Source organism: Cyclopterus lumpus, chromosome 15, assembly GCF_009769545.1.
Source record: "Cyclopterus lumpus isolate fCycLum1 chromosome 15, fCycLum1.pri, whole genome shotgun sequence".
In the NCBI taxonomy this organism is placed as follows: Eukaryota; Metazoa; Chordata; class Actinopteri; order Perciformes; family Cyclopteridae; genus Cyclopterus; species Cyclopterus lumpus.
Genome location: NC_046980.1, coordinates 5,070,568 through 5,083,230, shown reverse-complemented (window position 1 = coordinate 5,083,230; position 12,663 = coordinate 5,070,568). Strand labels below are relative to the sequence as shown.

Sequence of the window (12,663 nt, the reverse complement as noted above, 5' to 3'; positions counted from 1 at the left end):
AAACTGCGAATCCATAAAATTGAAATCTCCAACTTCGTGAGCAAGGCACTGCTGGGAGTTGAACCCAGGATCTCCTGTTTACGAAACAGGCACTTTTCCAAAACTGCGAATCCATAAAATTGAAATCTCCAACTTCCTGAGCAAGGCACTGCTGGGAGTTGAACCCAGGATCTCCTGTTTACGAAACAGGCACTTTGACCAACTAAGACACAGCGCCTCTGTAAATCCAAGGTTCAAACTATTGTAAGCTCTGTTGTTTTCCAAACCTACGAAACCATAAAGTTTAAGTCTGCAACTTCCTGAGCAATGCACTTTGACCAACTAAGCCACAGTGCCTCTGGAAATGCCTATTTCACACTATTGTAAGCTCTGTTCTTTTCCAAACCTACGAAACAATAAAGTTTAAGTCTCTAACTTCCTGAGCAAGGCACTGCTGGGAGTTGAACCCAGGATCTCCTGTTTACTAAACAGGCACTTTTCCAAAACTGCGAATCCATAAAATTGAAATCTCCAACTTCCTGAGCAAGGCACTGCTGGAGTTGAACCCAGGATCTCCTGTTTACGAAACCGGCACTTTGACCAACTAAGCCACAGTGCCTCTTTAAATGCCCATTTCACACTATTGTGAGCTCTGTTTTTTTTCCAAAACTCCGAATACATAAAATTGAAATCTCCAACTTCCTGAGCAAGGCACTGCTGGGAGTTGAACCCAGGATCTCGTGTTTACTAAACAGGCCCTTTTACCAACTAAGCCACAGCTCTGCTGTAAATGCAATGTTCACACTATTGCAAGCTCTGTTGTTTTCCAAAACTACGAAACCATAAAATTCATGTCCATAATTACATGAAAGAGGCACTGCTGGGAGTTGAACACGGGATCTCCTGTTTACGAAACAGGCACTTTGACCAACTAAGCCACAGTGCCTCTGTAAATGCCCATTTCACACTATTGTGAGCTCTGTTTTTTTCCAAAACTCTGAATCCATAAAATTGAAATCTCCAACTTCCTGAGCAAGGCACTGCTGGGAGTTGAACCCAGGATCTCCTGTTTACGAAACAGGCACTTTGACCAACTAAGCCACAGTGCCTCTTTAAATGCCCATTTCACACTATTGTGAGCTCTGTCTTTTTTTCAAAACTCCGAATACATAAAAGTGAAATCTCCAACTTCCTGAGCAAGGCACTGCTGGGAGTTGAACCCAGGATCTCCTGTTTACTAAACAGGCTCTTTAACCAACTAAGCCACAGCGCCGCTGTAAATGCCATGTTCACACTATTGCAAGCTCTGTTGTTTTCCAAAACTCCGAAACCATAAAATTGAAATCTCTAACTTCCTGAGCAAGGCACTGCTGGGAGTTGAACCCAGGATCTCCTGTTTACTAAACAGGCACTTTTCCAAAACTGCGAATCCATAAAATTGAAATCTCCAACTTCCTGAGCAAGGCACTGCTGGAGTTGAACCCAGGATCTCCTGTTTACGAAACAGGCACTTTGACCAACTAAGCCACAGTGCCTCTGTAAATGCCCATTTCACACTATTGTGAGCTCTGTTTTTTTCCAAAACTCTGAATCCATAAAATTGAAATCTCCAACTTCCTGAGCAAGGCACTGCTGGGAGTTGAACCCATGATCTCCTGTTTACAAGACAGGCACTTTAACCAACTAAGACACAGCGCCTCTGTAAATCCAAGGTTCAAACTATTGTAAGCTCTGTTGTTTTCCAAACCTACGAAACAATAAAGTTTAAGTCTCTAACTTCCTGAGCAAGGCACTGCTGGGAGTTGAACCCAGGATCTCCTGTTTACTAAACAGGCACTTTTCCAAAACTGCGAATCCATAAAATTGAAATCTCCAACTTCCTGAGCAAGGCACTGCTGGGAGTTGAACCCAGGATCTCCTGTTTACGAAACCGGCACTTTGACCAACTAAGCCACAGTGCCTCTTTAAATGCCCATTTCACACTATTGTGAGCTCTGTTGTTTTCCAAAACTCCGAAACCATAACCTTGAAATCTCTAACTTCCTGAGCAAGGCACTGCTGGGAGTTGAACCCAGGATCTCCTGTTTACTAAACAGGCACTTTTCCAAAACTGCGAATTTATAAAATTGAAATCTCCAAATTCCTGAGCAAGGCACTGCTGGGAGTTGAACCCAGGATCTCCTGTTTACTAAACAGGCGCTTTAAACAACTAAGCCACAGCGCCGCTGTAAATGCCATGTTCACACTATTGCAAGCTCTGTTGTTTTCCAAAACTCTGAAACCATAAAATTGAAATCTCTAACTTCCTGAGCAAGGCACTGCTGGGAGTTGAACCCAGGATCTCCTGTTTACTAAACAGGCACTTTTCCAAAACTGCGAATCCATAAAATTGAAATCTCCAACTTCGTGAGCAAGGCACTGCTGGGAGTTGAACCCAGGATCTCCTGTTTACGAAACAGGCACTTTTCCAAAACTGCGAATCCATAAAATTGAAATCTCCAACTTCCTGAGCAAGGCACTGCTGGGAGTTGAACCCAGGATCTCCTGTTTACGAAACAGGCACTTTGACCAACTAAGACACAGCGCCTCTGTAAATCCAAGGTTCAAACTATTGTAAGCTCTGTTGTTTTCCAAACCTACGAAACCATAAAGTTTAAGTCTGCAACTTCCTGAGCAATGCACTTTGACCAACTAAGCCACAGTGCCTCTGGAAATGCCTATTTCACACTATTGTAAGCTCTGTTCTTTTCCAAACCTACGAAACAATAAAGTTTAAGTCTCTAACTTCCTGAGCAAGGCACTGCTGGGAGTTGAACCCAGGATCTCCTGTTTACTAAACAGGCACTTTTCCAAAACTGCGAATCCATAAAATTGAAATCTCCAACTTCCTGAGCAAGGCACTGCTGGAGTTGAACCCAGGATCTCCTGTTTACGAAACCGGCACTTTGACCAACTAAGCCACAGTGCCTCTTTAAATGCCCATTTCACACTATTGTGAGCTCTGTTTTTTTTCCAAAACTCCGAATACATAAAATTGAAATCTCCAACTTCCTGAGCAAGGCACTGCTGGGAGTTGAACCCAGGATCTTGTGTTTACTAAACAGGCCCTTTTACCAACTAAGCCACAGCTCTGCTGTAAATGCAATGTTTACACTATTGCAAGCTCTGTTGTTTTCCAAAACTACGAAACCATAAAATTCATGTCCATAATTACATGAAAGAGGCACTGCTGGGAGTTGAACACGGGATCTCCTGTTTACGAAACAGGCACTTTGACCAACTAAGCCACAGTGCCTCTGTAAATGCCCATTTCACACTATTGTGAGCTCTGTTTTTTTCCAAAACTCTGAATCCATAAAATTGAAATCTCCAACTTCCTGAGCAAGGCACTGCTGGGAGTTGAACCCATGATCTCCTGTTTACAAGACAGGCACTTTAACCAACTAAGACACAGCGCCTCTGTAAATCCAAGGTTCAAACTATTGTAAGCTCTGTTGTTTTCCAAACCTACGAAACAATAAAGTTTAAGTCTCTAACTTCCTGAGCAAGGCACTGCTGGGAGTTGAACCCAGGATCTCCTGTTTACTAAACAGGCACTTTTCCAAAACTGCGAATCCATAAAATTGAAATCTCCAACTTCCTGAGCAAGGCACTGCTGGGAGTTGAACCCAGGATCTCCTGTTTACGAAACCGGCACTTTGACCAACTAAGCCACAGTGCCTCTTTAAATGCCCATTTCACACTATTGTGAGCTCTGTTGTTTTCCAAAACTCCGAAACCATAACATTGAAATCTCTAACTTCCTGAGCAAGGCACTGCTGGGAGTTGAACCCAGGATCTCCTGTTTACTAAACAGGCACTTTTCCAAAACTGCGAATTTATAAAATTGAAATCTCCAAATTCCTGAGCAAGGCACTGCTGGGAGTTGAACCCAGGATCTCCTGTTTACTAAACAGGCGCTTTAAACAACTAAGCCACAGCGCCGCTGTAAATGCCATGTTCACACTATTGCAAGCTCTGTTGTTTTCCAAAACTCTGAAACCATAAAATTGAAATCTCTAACTTCCTGAGCAAGGCACTGCTGGGAGTTGAACCCAGGATCTCCTGTTTACTAAACAGGCACTTTTCCAAAACTGCGAATCCATAAAATTGAAATCTCCAACTTCGTGAGCAAGGCACTGCTGGGAGTTGAACCCAGGATCTCCTGTTTACGAAACAGGCACTTTTCCAAAACTGCGAATCCATAAAATTGAAATCTCCAACTTCCTGAGCAAGGCACTGCTGGGAGTTGAACCCAGGATCTCCTGTTTACGAAACCGGCACTTTGACCAACTAAGCCACAGTGCCTCTTTAAATGCCCATTTCACACTATTGTGAGCTCTGTTGTTTTCCAAAACTCCGAAACCATAACCTTGAAATCTCTAACTTCCTGAGCAAGGCACTGCTGGGAGTTGAACCCAGGATCTCCTGTTTACTAAACAGGCACTTTTCCAAAACTGCGAATTTATAAAATTGAAATCTCCAAATTCCTGAGCAAGGCACTGCTGGGAGTTGAACCCAGGATCTCCTGTTTACTAAACAGGCGCTTTAAACAACTAAGCCACAGCGCCGCTGTAAATGCCATGTTCACACTATTGCAAGCTCTGTTGTTTTCCAAAACTCTGAAACCATAAAATTGAAATCTCTAACTTCCTGAGCAAGGCACTGCTGGGAGTTGAACCCAGGATCTCCTGTTTACTAAACAGGCACTTTTCCAAAACTGCGAATCCATAAAATTGAAATCTCCAACTTCGTGAGCAAGGCACTGCTGGGAGTTGAACCCAGGATCTCCTGTTTACGAAACAGGCACTTTTCCAAAACTGCGAATCCATAAAATTGAAATCTCCAACTTCCTGAGCAAGGCACTGCTGGGAGTTGAACCCAGGATCTCCTGTTTACGAAACAGGCACTTTGACCAACTAAGACACAGCGCCTCTGTAAATCCAAGGTTCAAACTATTGTAAGCTCTGTTGTTTTCCAAACCTACGAAACCATAAAGTTTAAGTCTGCAACTTCCTGAGCAATGCACTTTGACCAACTAAGCCACAGTGCCTCTGGAAATGCCTATTTCACACTATTGTAAGCTCTGTTCTTTTCCAAACCTACGAAACAATAAAGTTTAAGTCTCTAACTTCCTGAGCAAGGCACTGCTGGGAGTTGAACCCAGGATCTCCTGTTTACTAAACAGGCACTTTTCCAAAACTGCGAATCCATAAAATTGAAATCTCCAACTTCCTGAGCAAGGCACTGCTGGAGTTGAACCCAGGATCTCCTGTTTACGAAACAGGCACTTTGACCAACTAAGCCACAGTGCCTCTTTAAATGCCCATTTCACACTATTGTGAGCTCTGTCTTTTTTTCAAAACTCCGAATACATAAAAGTGAAATCTCCAACTTCCTGAGCAAGGCACTGCTGGGAGTTGAACCCAGGATCTCCTGTTTACTAAACAGGCTCTTTAACCAACTAAGCCACAGCGCCGCTGTAAATGCCATGTTCACACTATTGCAAGCTCTGTTGTTTTCCAAAACTCCGAAACCATAAAATTGAATTCTCTAACTTCCTGAGCAAGGCACTGCTGGGAGTTGAACCCAGGATCTCCTGTTTAGTAAACAGGCACTTTTCCAAAACTGCGAATCCATAAAATTGAAATCTCCAACTTCCTGAGCAAGGCACTGCTGGAGTTGAACCCAGGATCTCCTGTTTACGAAACAGGCACTTTGACCAACTAAGCCACAGTGCCTCTGTAAATGCCCATTTCACACTATTGTGAGCTCTGTTTTTTTCCAAAACTCTGAATCCATAAAATTGAAATCTCCAACTTCCTGAGCAAGGCACTGCTGGGAGTTGAACCCATGATCTCCTGTTTACAAGACAGGCACTTTAACCAACTAAGACACAGCGCCTCTGTAAATCCAAGGTTCAAACTATTGTAAGCTCTGTTGTTTTCCAAACCTACGAAACAATAAAGTTTAAGTCTCTAACTTCCTGAGCAAGGCACTGCTGGGAGTTGAACCCAGGATCTCCTGTTTACTAAACAGGCACTTTTCCAAAACTGCGAATCCATAAAATTGAAATCTCCAACTTCCTGAGCAAGGCACTGCTGGGAGTTGAACCCAGGATCTCCTGTTTACGAAACCGGCACTTTGACCAACTAAGCCACAGTGCCTCTTTAAATGCCCATTTCACACTATTGTGAGCTCTGTTGTTTTCCAAAACTCCGAAACCATAACCTTGAAATCTCTAACTTCCTGAGCAAGGCACTGCTGGGAGTTGAACCCAGGATCTCCTGTTTACTAAACAGGCACTTTTCCAAAACTGCGAATTTATAAAATTGAAATCTCCAACTTCCTGAGCAAGGCACTGCTGGGAGTTGAACCCAGGATCTCCTGTTTACTAAACAGGCGCTTTAAACAACTAAGCCACAGCGCCGCTGTAAATGCCATGTTCACACTATTGCAAGCTCTGTTGTTTTCCAAAACTCTGAAACCATAAAATTGAAATCTCTAACTTCCTGAGCAAGGCACTGCTGGGAGTTGAACCCAGGATCTCCTGTTTACTAAACAGGCACTTTTCCAAAACTGCGAATCCATAAAATTGAAATCTCCAACTTCCTGAGCAAGGCACTGCTGGGAGTTGAACCCAGGATCTCCTGTTTACGAAACAGGCACTTTTCCAAAACTGTGAATCCATAAAATTGAAATCTCCAACTTCCTGAGCAAGGCACTGCTGGGAGTTGAACCCAGGATCTCCTGTTTACGAAACAGGCACTTTGACCAACTAAGACACAGCGCCTCTGTAAATCCAAGGTTCAAACTATTGTAAGCTCTGTTGTTTTCCAAACCTACGAAACCATAAAGTTTAAGTCTGCAACTTCCTGAGCAATGCACTTTGACCAACTAAGCCACAGTGCCTCTGGAAATGCCTATTTCACACTATTGTAAGCTCTGTTCTTTTCCAAACCTACGAAACAATAAAGTTTAAGTCTCTAACTTCCTGAGCAAGGCACTGCTGGGAGTTGAACCCAGGATCTCCTGTTTACTAAACAGGCACTTTTCCAAAACTGCGAATCCATAAAATTGAAATCTCCAACTTCCTGAGCAAGGCACTGCTGGAGTTGAACCCAGGATCTCCTGTTTACGAAACAGGCACTTTGACCAACTAAGCCACAGTGCCTCTTTAAATGCCCATTTCACACTATTGTGAGCTCTGTCTTTTTTTCAAAACTCCGAATACATAAAAGTGAAATCTCCAACTTCCTGAGCAAGGCACTGCTAAGAGTTGAACCCAGGATCTACTGTTTACTAAACAGGCTCTTTAACCAACTAAGCCACAGCGCCGCTGTAAATGCCATGTTCACACTATTGCAAGCTCTGTTGTTTTCCAAAACTCCGAAACCATAAAATTGAATTCTCTAACTTCCTGAGCAAGGCACTGCTGGGAGTTGAACCCAGGATCTCCTGTTTACTAAACAGGCACTTTTCCAAAACTGCGAATCCATAAAATTGAAATCTCCAACTTCCTGAGCAAGGCACTGCTGGAGTTGAACCCAGGATCTCCTGTTTACGAAACAGGCACTTTGACCAACTAAGCCACAGTGCCTCTGTAAATGCCCATTTCACACTATTGTGAGCTCTGTTTTTTTCCAAAACTCTGAATCCATAAAATTGAAATCTCCAACTTCCTGAGCAAGGCACTGCTGGGAGTTGAACCCATGATCTCCTGTTTACAAGACAGGCACTTTAACCAACTAAGACACAGCGCCTCTGTAAATCCAAGGTTCAAACTATTGTAAGCTCTGTTGTTTTCCAAACCTACGAAACAATAAAGTTTAAGTCTCTAACTTCCTGAGCAAGGCACTGTTGGGAGTTGAACCCAGGATCTCCTGTTTACTAAACAGGCACTTTTCCAAAACTGCGAATCCATAAAATTGAAATCTCCAACTTCCTGAGCAAGGCACTGCTGGGAGTTGAACCCAGGATCTCCTGTTTACGAAACCGGCACTTTGACCAACTAAGCCACAGTGCCTCTTTAAATGCCCATTTCACACTATTGTGAGCTCTGTTGTTTTCCAAAACTCCGAAACCATAACCTTGAAATCTCTAACTTCCTGAGCAAGGCACTGCTGGGAGTTGAACCCAGGATCTCCTGTTTACTAAACAGGCACTTTTCCAAAACTGCGAATTTATAAAATTGAAATCTCCAAATTCCTGAGCAAGGCACTGCTGGGAGTTGAACCCAGGATCTCCTGTTTACTAAACAGGCGCTTTAAACAACTAAGCCACAGCGCCGCTGTAAATGCCATGTTCACACTATTGCAAGCTCTGTTGTTTTCCAAAACTCTGAAACCATAAAATTGAAATCTCTAACTTCCTGAGCAAGGCACTGCTGGGAGTTGAACCCAGGATCTCCTGTTTACTAAACAGGCTCTTTAACCAACTAAGCCACAGCGCCGCTGTAAATGCCATGTTCACACTATTGCAAGCTCTGTTGTTTTCCAAAACTCCGAAACCATAAAATTGAATTCTCTAACTTCCTGAGCAAGGCACTGCTGGGAGTTGAACCCAGGATCTCCTGTTTACTAAACAGGCAGTTTTCCAAAACTGCGAATCCATAAAATTGAAATCTCCAACTTCCTGAGCAAGGCACTGCTGGAGTTGAACCCAGGATCTGCTGTTTACGAAACAGGCACTTTGACCAACTAAGCCACAGTGCCTCTGTAAATGCCCATTTCACACTATTGTGAGCTCTGTTTTTTTCCAAAACTCTGAATCCATAAAATTGAAATCTCCAACTTCCTGAGCAAGGCACTGCTGGGAGTTGAACCCATGATCTCCTGTTTACAAGACAGGCACTTTAACCAACTAAGACACAGCGCCTCTGTAAATCCAAGGTTCAAACTATTGTAAGCTCTGTTGTTTTCCAAACCTACGAAACAATAAAGTTTAAGTCTCTAACTTCCTGAGCAAGGCACTGCTGGGAGTTGAACCCAGGATCTCCTGTTTACTAAACAGGCACATTTCCAAAACTGCGAATCCATAAAATTGAAATCTCCAACTTCCTGAGCAAGGCACTGCTGGGAGTTGAACCCAGGATCTCCTGTTTACGAAACCGGCACTTTGACCAACTAAGCCACAGTGCCTCTTTAAATGCCCATTTCACACTATTGTGAGCTCTGTTGTTTTCCAAAACTCCGAAACCATAACATTGAAATCTCTAACTTCCTGAGCAAGGCACTGCTGGGAGTTGAACCCAGGATCTCCTGTTTACTAAACAGGCACTTTTCCAAAACTGCGAATCCATAAAATTGAAATCTCCAACTTCCTGAGCAAGGCACTGCTGGAGTTGAACCCAGGATCTCCTGTTTACGAAACAGGCACTTTGACCAACTAAGCCACAGTGCCTCTTTAAATGCCCATTTCACACTATTGTGAGCTCTGTCTTTTTTTCAAAACTCCGAATACATAAAAGTGAAATCTCCAACTTCCTGAGCAAGGCACTGCTGGGAGTTGAACCCAGGATCTCCTGTTTACTAAACAGGCTCTTTAACCAACTAAGCCACAGCGCCGCTGTAAATGCCATGTTCACACTATTGCAAGCTCTGTTGTTTTCCAAAACTCCGAAACCATAAAATTGAATTCTCTAACTTCCTGAGCAAGGCACTGCTGGGAGTTGAACCCAGGATCTCCTGTTTACTAAACAGGCACTTTTCCAAAACTGCGAATCCATAAAATTGAAATCTCCAACTTCCTGAGCAAGGCACTGCTGGAGTTGAACCCAGGATCTCCTGTTTACGAAACAGGCACTTTGACCAACTAAGCCACAGTGCCTCTGTAAATGCCCATTTCACACTATTGTGAGCTCTGTTTTTTTCCAAAACTCTGAATCCATAAAATTGAAATCTCCAACTTCCTGAGCAAGGCACTGCTGGGAGTTGAACCCATGATCTCCTGTTTACAAGACAGGCACTTTAACCAACTAAGACACAGCGCCTCTGTAAATCCAAGGTTCAAACTATTGTAAGCTCTGTTGTTTTCCAAACCTACGAAACAATAAAGTTTAAGTCTCTAACTTCCTGAGCAAGGCACTGTTGGGAGTTGAACCCAGGATCTCCTGTTTACTAAACAGGCACTTTTCCAAAACTGCGAATCCATAAAATTGAAATCTCCAACTTCCTGAGCAAGGCACTGCTGGGAGTTGAACCCAGGATCTCCTGTTTACGAAACCGGCACTTTGACCAACTAAGCCACAGTGCCTCTTTAAATGCCCATTTCACACTATTGTGAGCTCTGTTGTTTTCCAAAACTCCGAAACCATAACCTTGAAATCTCTAACTTCCTGAGCAAGGCACTGCTGGGAGTTGAACCCAGGATCTCCTGTTTACTAAACAGGCACTTTTCCAAAACTGCGAATTTATAAAATTGAAATCTCCAAATTCCTGAGCAAGGCACTGCTGGGAGTTGAACCCAGGATCTCCTGTTTACTAAACAGGCGCTTTAAACAACTAAGCCACAGCGCCGCTGTAAATGCCATGTTCACACTATTGCAAGCTCTGTTGTTTTCCAAAACTCTGAAACCATAAAATTGAAATCTCTAACTTCCTGAGCAAGGCACTGCTGGGAGTTGAACCCAGGATCTCCTGTTTACTAAACAGGCTCTTTAACCAACTAAGCCACAGCGCCGCTGTAAATGCCATGTTCACACTATTGCAAGCTCTGTTGTTTTCCAAAACTACGAAACCATAAAATTGAATTCTCTAACTTCCTGAGCAAGGCACTGCTGGGAGTTGAACCCAGGATCTCCTGTTTACTAAACAGGCAGTTTTCCAAAACTGCGAATCCATAAAATTGAAATCTCCAACTTCCTGAGCAAGGCACTGCTGGAGTTGAACCCAGGATCTCCTGTTTACGAAACAGGCACTTTGACCAACTAAGCCACAGTGCCTCTGTAAATGCCCATTTCACACTATTGTGAGCTCTGTTTTTTTCCAAAACTCTGAATCCATAAAATTGAAATCTCCAACTTCCTGAGCAAGGCACTGCTGGGAGTTGAACCCATGATCTCCTGTTTACAAGACAGGCACTTTAACCAACTAAGACACAGCGCCTCTGTAAATCCAAGGTTCAAACTATTGTAAGCTCTGTTGTTTTCCAAACCTACGAAACAATAAAGTTTAAGTCTCTAACTTCCTGAGCAAGGCACTGCTGGGAGTTGAACCCAGGATCTCCTGTTTACTAAACAGGCACATTTCCAAAACTGCGAATCCATAAAATTGAAATCTCCAACTTCCTGAGCAAGGCACTGCTGGGAGTTGAACCCAGGATCTCCTGTTTACGAAACCGGCACTTTGACCAACTAAGCCACAGTGCCTCTTTAAATGCCCATTTCACACTATTGTGAGCTCTGTTGTTTTCCAAAACTCCGAAACCATAACATTGAAATCTCTAACTTCCTGAGCAAGGCACTGCTGGGAGTTGAACCCAGGATCTCCTGTTTACTAAACAGGCACTTTTCCAAAACTGCGAATCCATAAAATTGAAATCTCCAACTTCCTGAGCAAGGCACTGCTGGAGTTGAACCCAGGATCTCCTGTTTACGAAACAGGCACTTTGACCAACTAAGCCACAGTGCCTCTTTAAATGCCCATTTCACACTATTGTGAGCTCTGTCTTTTTTTCAAAACTCCGAATACATAAAAGTGAAATCTCCAACTTCCTGAGCAAGGCACTGCTGGGAGTTGAACCCAGGATCTCCTGTTTACTAAACAGGCTCTTTAACCAACTAAGCCACAGCGCCGCTGTAAATGCCATGTTCACACTATTGCAAGCTCTGTTGTTTTCCAAAACTCCGAAACCATAAAATTGAATTCTCTAACTTCCTGAGCAAGGCACTGCTGGGAGTTGAACCCAGGATCTCCTGTTTACTAAACAGGCACTTTTCCAAAACTGCGAATCCATAAAATTGAAATCTCCAACTTCCTGAGCAAGGCACTGCTGGAGTTGAACCCAGGATCTCCTGTTTACGAAACAGGCACTTTGACCAACTAAGCCACAGTGCCTCTGTAAATGCCCATTTCACACTATTGTGAGCTCTGTTTTTTTCCAAAACTCTGAATCCATAAAATTGAAATCTCCAACTTCCTGAGCAAGGCACTGCTGGGAGTTGAACCCATGATCTCCTGTTTACAAGACAGGCACTTTAACCAACTAAGACACAGCGCCTCTGTAAATCCAAGGTTCAAACTATTGTAAGCTCTGTTGTTTTCCAAACCTACGAAACAATAAAGTTTAAGTCTCTAACTTCCTGAGCAAGGCACTGCTGGGAGTTGAACCCAGGATCTCCTGTTTACTAAACAGGCACTTTTCCAAAACTGCGAATCCATAAAATTGAAATCTCCAACTTCCTGAGCAAGGCACTGCTGGGAGTTGAACCCAGGATCTCCTGTTTACGAAACCGGCACTTTGACCAACTAAGCCACAGTGCCTCTTTAAATGCCCATTTCACACTATTGTGAGCTCTGTTGTTTTCCAAAACTCCGAAACCATAACCTTGAAATCTCTAACTTCCTGAGCAAGGCACTGCTGGGAGTTGAACCCAGGATCTCCTGTTTACTAAACAGGCACTTTTCCAAAACTGCGAATTTATAA

General features: G+C 43.3%; 1 non-coding gene across 1 annotated transcript; it reads right to left on the bottom strand.

Moving 5' to 3' along the window:
* Positions 1–1,014: 1,014 nt before the first annotated feature.
* trnat-cgu lies at positions 1,015–1,088 on the bottom strand. The gene has a single exon. It is a non-coding gene; the product is annotated as a tRNA-Thr (tRNA).
* Between the last annotated feature and the right edge of the window lie 11,575 nt (positions 1,089–12,663).